We start from the raw sequence: 7,634 nt of genomic DNA, 5'->3' as shown, positions 1-7,634 counted from the left end.
CTCACTCTCTCTCCTGGCTGTCTCTCCTCGCTCTCTCTCCCAGCTGTGACTATGGCTATGAGTGCCGATCCTGACGCTTTCACATGACTTGTATCTTTCCATCATCATCATCGTCGTCTCACATTCACACAAGTGAGACGCTTGTAAGCCGGCGGTATTTCACGGCTACGTGTGATTATACAACTTCCCCATCGTTTGCCTCGCCGGTGGAATTTTTGCTTTCATAATCGCAGCTGTAATTAAATAAATATTTAATTGGTGGAGCGCATGCATAAATAAAGAGTTCACAGCGAGGCAGAAAACTGCGTGCGTCTTCAAAGACGGAGAAAGAAACAACGCGACGAGCTGTAAATAAACAGACTTTTATTGTGCAGAAGTTTCGGGGGGCGCTTAAATGGAAATAAAAACAAAAGAAACGCAGCGCGCGATATTAATATTGCAAATTATTATTATTATACGGGATTTATATAGCGCCAACAGTCTGCGCAGCGCTGTACAATATCAGGAAGACATTACAATCACAATACAATTCAAGACAAGATGGTAAGGAGGGCCCTGCCCCTGAGGGCTTACAATCTAAAAGGGGAGGGGCCAGTGATACATGAGGAGGGAGCTGTGTGGGGATGAATGGTTCGGTGGTTAGGTTGAGGTGGGATCGGCTTCCCTGAAGAGATGAGTCTTTAGGGATCGCCTAAAGGCAGTCAAGGTGTGAGACAGGCGGACAGGTTGGGGTAGAGAGTTCCAGAGGATGGGAGAAACTCTATAGAAGTCCTGGAGGCGAGCATGGGATGTGCAGGGATTGGCAGAGAGGGGTGTGGGGGATGGAAGCCAGTGGAGGGATTGGCAGAGGGGTGTGGGGGATGGAAGCCAGTGCAGGGATTGGCAGAGAAGGGTTGCAGACACTGAGCGGTTGGTTACCACTGCCTTAAAAAAGTGGCTGTTATATACCATGGCTTATGGGAGTGGCCAGTGTTTTGCATTGCCCTATAGGTGTGGCTAGTATAAACTATTGCCTTATAAGACTGGTTCTTATATACCATGGCCTTATGAGAGTGATCAGTATACATTACTGCCTTATAATAGTGTCTGTTATAAACCATGACCTTATGGGAGTGGCCAGTATATATAACAGACTTATGGGAGTGGCCAGTGTATTGCACTGCCTTGTAAGAGTGACTGTTGAATACCACATGCCGTATAAGAGTGGTCGGTACCTACCTCTGCTTGCTCTCCAGAGCCATACACAGCATGCAAATTGAATTGGAGTTCAGGCACTTCCCTCCCACATCCCACAATGCAGTTCAGGCTTTACTTTGCTGTGCTGTCTGGCACAGGTGCCTGGATCACAGAGCCGGCTGAACAGGATTACGACTCCTCTGACCGATCTGCACATATTATACGGATTTTCCCGCCTGCGATTCTCACACCTGATTGACTTGCTGATTTTAGGTGTTGCGACTTTTCACCTGCTAGAAGCACATGAGAGGCTCATCATACCACATGACCCGGGGGGCTCCTTCTATGGAGATTACACTGTTATTATGTTACCACATAGTAACAATATAATACCAAGAAGAAAAAGACAAAAGGGAGGCGAGGGAAGTACAGGCCCACGGTGCTGCTGGTACAGAGGAAAACACAGAAATAAACACAAAGGGACAGGGGAACCTTTTGTTGTATTTTAAAGGCCAAATGAACTTTCAGCTAAATACATTCCGGGAGCATCAAAACAAAAGTCTTACAGGTCATTGTCTTTAGAAAGTAGCCACAGCCTGAGTAGAACAGCCCATCCCCTGCCAGCATGCTGCAGAGAAAGACCCTTACTCTCTGTATGGAAGCAGTGGTCTCTCTTCAGAGGTCTGACATGCCCCCTGCGCAGTCAAAGCTAGAGACCTGGCAAGGAGCATTAACATATCTGACTATCCCCCCCACCTCCCATGCCAAGGTGATAGGGGTCATCCTCGACTCGGACATCACCTTTCTGCCCCACATCCAATCCCTATCCAAGTCTTGCCGCCTTCACCTTCCTAACATCTCCAAAATACGCCCCTTCCTCACCAATGACACCGCAAAGCTGCTCATCCACTCCCTTGTTATCTCTCGTCTTGACTATTGTAACTCCGTCCTCATTGGCCGACCTCTACACAGGCTCCTCCCCCCTTCAGTCTATAATGAATGCTGCTGCTAGACTCATTCACCTAACCAACTGCTCAGTGTCTGCAACCTCCCTCTGCCAATCCCTACACTGGCTTCCATCCCCCGCCCCCCTCTGCCAATCCCTACACTGGCTTCCATCCCCCTAACCCTCTGCCAATCCCTGCACTGGCTTCCATCCCCCCAGAGAGCGAGGGTCCTTGCTGAGCAGAAAGACTTTGCACACCTTTTATTTGTATGAACCTTGGATGTATTTACGCTGATTTATACTGAAGGTTATTTGGGCTTTTCATGTTTATCTGTAAAACAAATATTGTACTAAAGATTATAATGTGATATATAATGTGCTACGTGTCCACATGTGTTTTCTTCCATGTATGTGATGAATTGGGCACATACCGGAGCGTGATACGAACGTGACACGGCTATCACCTGGAACATTTTACCTTCTCGTGGCTTTGTGCATCCAGTGACATGTTTTTATGCACTGGACACATCTGCCGTCAGACTAGATTTGGGGGGATTATTTTCACTGCTTTAGAAATACGACGGACACAGAAGTCCCCCGAAGGCAACTTTACAAACACACAAATCTCTTTCAGATGCCAGTTTGGATTTCTGGTAACGTAGCGCTCACCCCCGAAGGAGCCGCTGGTTGCCCGGTTCATCTCTAGTCTGTCTAGGGCAGCGGTTCTCAACCTTTCTAGGTCTGGGATCCCTTGGTAACATTTGCCAAGTTGCGGTGACCCCCAACCGTAAAATGTAGGGATTCACCAATACTAGTATCTGTGCGGGCTCTCGGGAGGCTATGCGGGCTCTCAGGTGGCTAGTGGGACTCTCTGTTGGCATCCAGTGGGGCTCCGTGGTGACCAGTGCGGGCTCCGTGGTGCCCAGTGCGGGCTCCGTGGTGACCAGTGCGGGCTCCGTGGTGCCCAGTGCGGGCTCCGTGGTGCTCAGTGCGGGCTCCGTGATGACCAGTGTGGGCTCCGTGGTGACCAGTGCTGGCTCCGTGGTGCCCAGTGCGGGCTCCGTGGTGCCCAGTGCGGGCTCCGTGGTGACCAGTGCGGGCTCCGTGGTGACCAGTGTGGGCTCTGTGGTGCCCAGTGCTGGCTCTGAGGTGATCAAGCACTCCCCTCCACTCACCCCCACCTGCTCCCCTCTCTCTGATCCTCTCCGGCCACTGCTGCTGCAGCGCTATCTAGGAGAACTGACACTGCTGTGCTTGGAGGTGGCTGAGGAGCCTCTTACCTAGAGCAACACAAGGCATGTGGGGACCCCCTCAACTCTGGGTTGCGACCCACTTTTGGGTCGCGACCCACAGGTTGAGAACCACTGGTCTAGGGGTATGATCTTCAGCTGCCCACCCATTAGCACTAACGTCCCTTCTTCTAGTGCCCACAGACTGATGTCCTCTCCAGTAGGATAATGCTGAATAACATTTTATTGAACATCTTCACTGGGGAGAGAGGCTATAGGGACTCTAAGCTTCCAGGGTGTCACATAGGGTTGCCACCTGTCCAGGATTCACCCGAACAGTCCGGGTTTTGAAAGCTGTGTCCGGGTTTCATGGCAGCAGGAACCCGGACACAAGATGTCAGGGAGACAGGGGCAACCAAAATTAAGATAGGGGCTACTGGCCCCCCACTGAAAATAGTCTCAACTGTGATATTTACATATGAATGGGCGGAGCTATTTACACATGAATAAGACACGACTCATTCTCCCCAAAAACTGTCCGTGCGTCGCTAGAGTGTTCGGGTTTCGCTTGAAGAAAGGGTGGCGACCCTAGTGTCACAGACATAAGCTCCAGACTCACCAGACCTGGGAACTAGCTGATGGGCGGGATGAACTCAGATCCTCAACAGGAGAGACACCGGCTATGCTCCTGCAGTCCTCAGGCTTCAGGAAACTTCAACAGCCATCCTCGGTCCCGGGCCTCTTCCTCTCCAGCAACACAGACCTCCTCCATGTTGGAGGCCTCAGGGAAACATTTCCCTCACACCAGCCTATGCCCACCCCCAGGCCTTAGGCTAGCTAGCCCGGGGGTGCAGGCTGAACAGCACCCAGCCCTAATCCATGGCCGGTCCCGGCTAGTCTGAGCACATGGCAAATCCCTCCAGTATATGCGCCCTATCCCAGCATGCACCACTGGCTGAGAGAAGCCCACTGATTGGCTGCTGTACTGTACATACACTACAGTGCCTCTCATTGGCTGCCCCGCAATATGACAGAGTCACACTCCGCCCAGGTAGGTACAGGCAACATTGACACCTGGAATTAACCAGATAACTGCCACTATAATCCAGCCAGGCTGACTACAGCCCTTGCTATTATAATTATTATTATTACATAGTATTTATATAGCGCCAACAGTTTGCGCAGCGCTTTACAATATAAGGAAGACATTACAGTTACAATACAATTCAAGACAAGATGGTAAGGAGGGCCCTGCCCCTGAGGGCTTACAATCTAAGAGGGAGGGGCCAGTGATACATGAGGAGGGAGCTGTGTGGGGATGAATGGTCGAGCGGTTAGGTTGAGGTAGGATCGGCTTCCCTGAAGAGATGAGTATTTAGGGAACGCCTAAAGGCAGTCAAGGTGGGAGATAGACGGACAGGTTGGTTTAAAGAGTTCCAGAGGATGGGAGAGACTCTAGAGAAGTCCTGGAGGTAAGTATGGGAGGAGTTGACGAGGGAGCTGGAAAGCAGGAGGTCTTGGGATGAGCGGAGGGTACGATTAGGGTGATACTTTGAGACAAGGTTGGAGATATAGCCGGGGGCGGAGTTGTGGACGGCTTTATAAGTGAATGTTAATATTTTGAATTTTATCCTTTGGGCTATTGGAAGCCAGTGCAGGGATTGACCACTACCACTAAATGTCTAGTAGCCACCTCACGGAAGGTGATGGTGGCTACAGTAATATAAAGCTCACTTAGTTCCCGACATTTCACAATATTACCCAGAAGGCTAAGCAGGGATTTCGAGGCTGGTGATGACACACAGTCCTACCTTTGAAGGGTCACTTTACACCCCTGACAAAAAAAAAACCCCTTCATTTTTCTTTTTCGGGGTTTAAATGCGGCTTTGATATATAAAAAATACTGAACTGGAAAAATGCAGAGCTGATGAAATGATTTGTCAGGGATAAACACATACCGGCGTTCGCTCACCTCTCGATCTATCCCTGCAGAGAGCCGTGACATGGGAGGGGCTGGATTCCCCCCTCCCCGCTCCAATCCTCCAGCGCTGACTGGCGGAACGGACGGGGGAGGGGGCGGTACAGCATCTAGATAGGCAGAGCCAGCTGTCAGTCACGCAGCTGGGCGGATCCCGGCACAATTGTCGGTATCCGCTTCAGCTGCGGCGTCTCAGTATATAGCGAGCTGTAGCTCCCTATATACTGAGCTTAGGGTGACGGGAGGACGCTAGTTTGTGTCCTCCCGTTACCCTAAGGAGAACTATGGGAAAAGCCTTAACCCCGTAGTTCTCCTTTAAGGGCTTGTTCATACCAAGTGTGGAGCAGATGCAGAGCAGTTACAGAACGCATCAAAAATACATCCAATGTATTCCACTGGTATTTTGGGCTCTAGTGCACACCACAGCGTTCATTTCCAGTGCATGTGGAAGAACTGCAGCAGGCACTCATTTTTCTGGTCTGGAACGCACCAAAACACATGCACATGCATGAAAAACAAATGCAAATGCTCTGGAACACACTGGACTACACCTGAAAGCCCATTTTAGGCTAAAAAAACGGACCGTTACGCATCGAAAACGCGTCAAAACGCACTGCACTGCATATGCAGAAACTCGTCCAGATCTGGCCGGGATTTGGTGTGAACAAGCCCTGAAGGATGCTTGCTATAACATATATCTTCGGTGTGCTGTTGCATCCTGTCACATTGTTTGTATTTTGCATTTTGCTCTATAGCCCTGAAGAAGGGGCATCCTGATCACCTGAGACGTGTTGGCTGTATGTTTCTCTGACAATCAGTATTTATATTCATCAAATATTAAACACATAGTCTTAGGTCTGTTTGTACAAAGCGCTCCTCACCCAACACACACTGAAGTCATTTTGCTGATGATCCCCAACATAAAACGTTCCTCCTGAGCAGGGAAGTGCGGTCAGGGGAGGCAGGAGGGGCGGAGCCTCACCTAGTATTATAGAGGAAAAAGCTGTCAGCTTCAAGTCTGAAGCTGACAGCTTTTTCTCCATTCAGATCGGCTTCTATCAGGTAACACAGCAGGGAAATCCTCTCCCTCCCCCCGCTGTGTAACCTGTCATGGACGGAGCGCTGTGTGTTAATTACAGGCAGCGCGGCTTTCGACAGGTAGTTAGGTTGCACAGCAGCGGGCTCCCGCACTGCTTGTGTAACCTAACCTAGTGAGGCAAGAGTTGTCACAGCCTCTACTCTCTGTGTTAGAGGCGTGAGCTCTGTGGATGGCTTGGACCAACGGGAAAGCGCCAATGGTCCAAGCTGTCCAATCAAAAAAAAAGACTGAGGATCTTGATGCCTCACCAGTGACCAGCTTGGTTACCGAGATGGGGGCGGAGCTTAGGAAGGACAGAGGCGGAGCTTTGGCAGGCTGGGGGAAGCTTCACCATGCACACAAGGCACTCCTGCTCCTGAGCAGCCTAGTGCCGATGAACCCCATTATATGTTGCCCACTACCATTTGAAAGGTTCCATCCACTCAGCAGCACCCTAATAGTTGATGCAGCTCCACCTTACACCCCAGAGTCCCCAGTGTGCCAGGATCTTGGTGCCGCACCACCGTTGGTCTCCTTTCTGCTACATGATTGGACTGTTGATGTCCACTCTTGGTCTCCTGGTCGTTTCCACCATCTTCCATTCTTACCACCACGAGTCTCTCCTTCCGTGTTATTTGTGTTTCTTTGCTCTAGACCAGGAGCAGGCAACCTCGGCACCCCAGCTGTTTTGGAACTACAAATCCCATGAGGCATTGCAAGGCTCTGACGGCCACAGGCATGACTCCCAGAGGCAAAGGTATGGTGGAATTTGTGGTTTTAGCACAGCTGGAGTGCCAAGGTTGCCTACCCCTGCTCTAGACTTTTGTTTTGTATTATTTCGGGAACTCTCATCTCTGTGTTACGAATAAGAAAAGACGGACTTAGAAAATGAAATCTTCTATTTTGATTCTATTATTCAGCTCAGATCCCGCGGGCTAAGAATAGTCGTGTTTACACGAGCCCCCGAGCCCGCTGGAATATTTATTTTCATCGTTCTCTGTTGTATAACATTCGGAGTTCAGCTGGATCTGCCCTAATCTTTCTTGTCATATGTTACTAAATATCCCTCTATCTCTAATCTGCAACGTTGTATCTATTTCCAACATTTGACTCCAGCACTTCAATGGCAAGCGCACGTTTGGGACTTAACCCCTATTATGCCTGACCCCTATATTCTGCATGAAACACATACAGGGAGGGGGGGAGGGGGGGAGATGGAAGTGCAGT

At 50.1% G+C, this 7,634-nt stretch overlaps 1 protein-coding gene and 1 long non-coding RNA gene across 2 annotated transcripts in view; one reads left to right on the top strand and one right to left on the bottom strand.

The window, feature by feature from the left end:
- Positions 1 to 7,634, bottom strand: part of LOC108801019 (adenylate cyclase type 5-like) — a gene marked incomplete at its 3' end in the record, with an annotated part of 119,668 nt that overhangs the window by 55,996 nt on the left and 56,038 nt on the right. The window lies entirely within an intron of this gene.
- On the top strand, positions 3,640 to 7,508 carry LOC108801021. The gene is made up of 3 exons (XR_001942133.1): positions 3,640 to 3,649; positions 6,269 to 6,275; positions 7,425 to 7,508. It is a non-coding gene; the product is annotated as an uncharacterized LOC108801021 (long non-coding RNA).

Source organism: Nanorana parkeri, unplaced genomic scaffold (genome assembly GCF_000935625.1).
Source record: "Nanorana parkeri isolate BGI_ZX_2015 unplaced genomic scaffold, ASM93562v1 scaffold2196, whole genome shotgun sequence".
In the NCBI taxonomy this organism is placed as follows: Eukaryota; Metazoa; Chordata; class Amphibia; order Anura; family Dicroglossidae; genus Nanorana; species Nanorana parkeri.
This window is presented reverse-complemented; position numbering and strand designations above follow the sequence as displayed.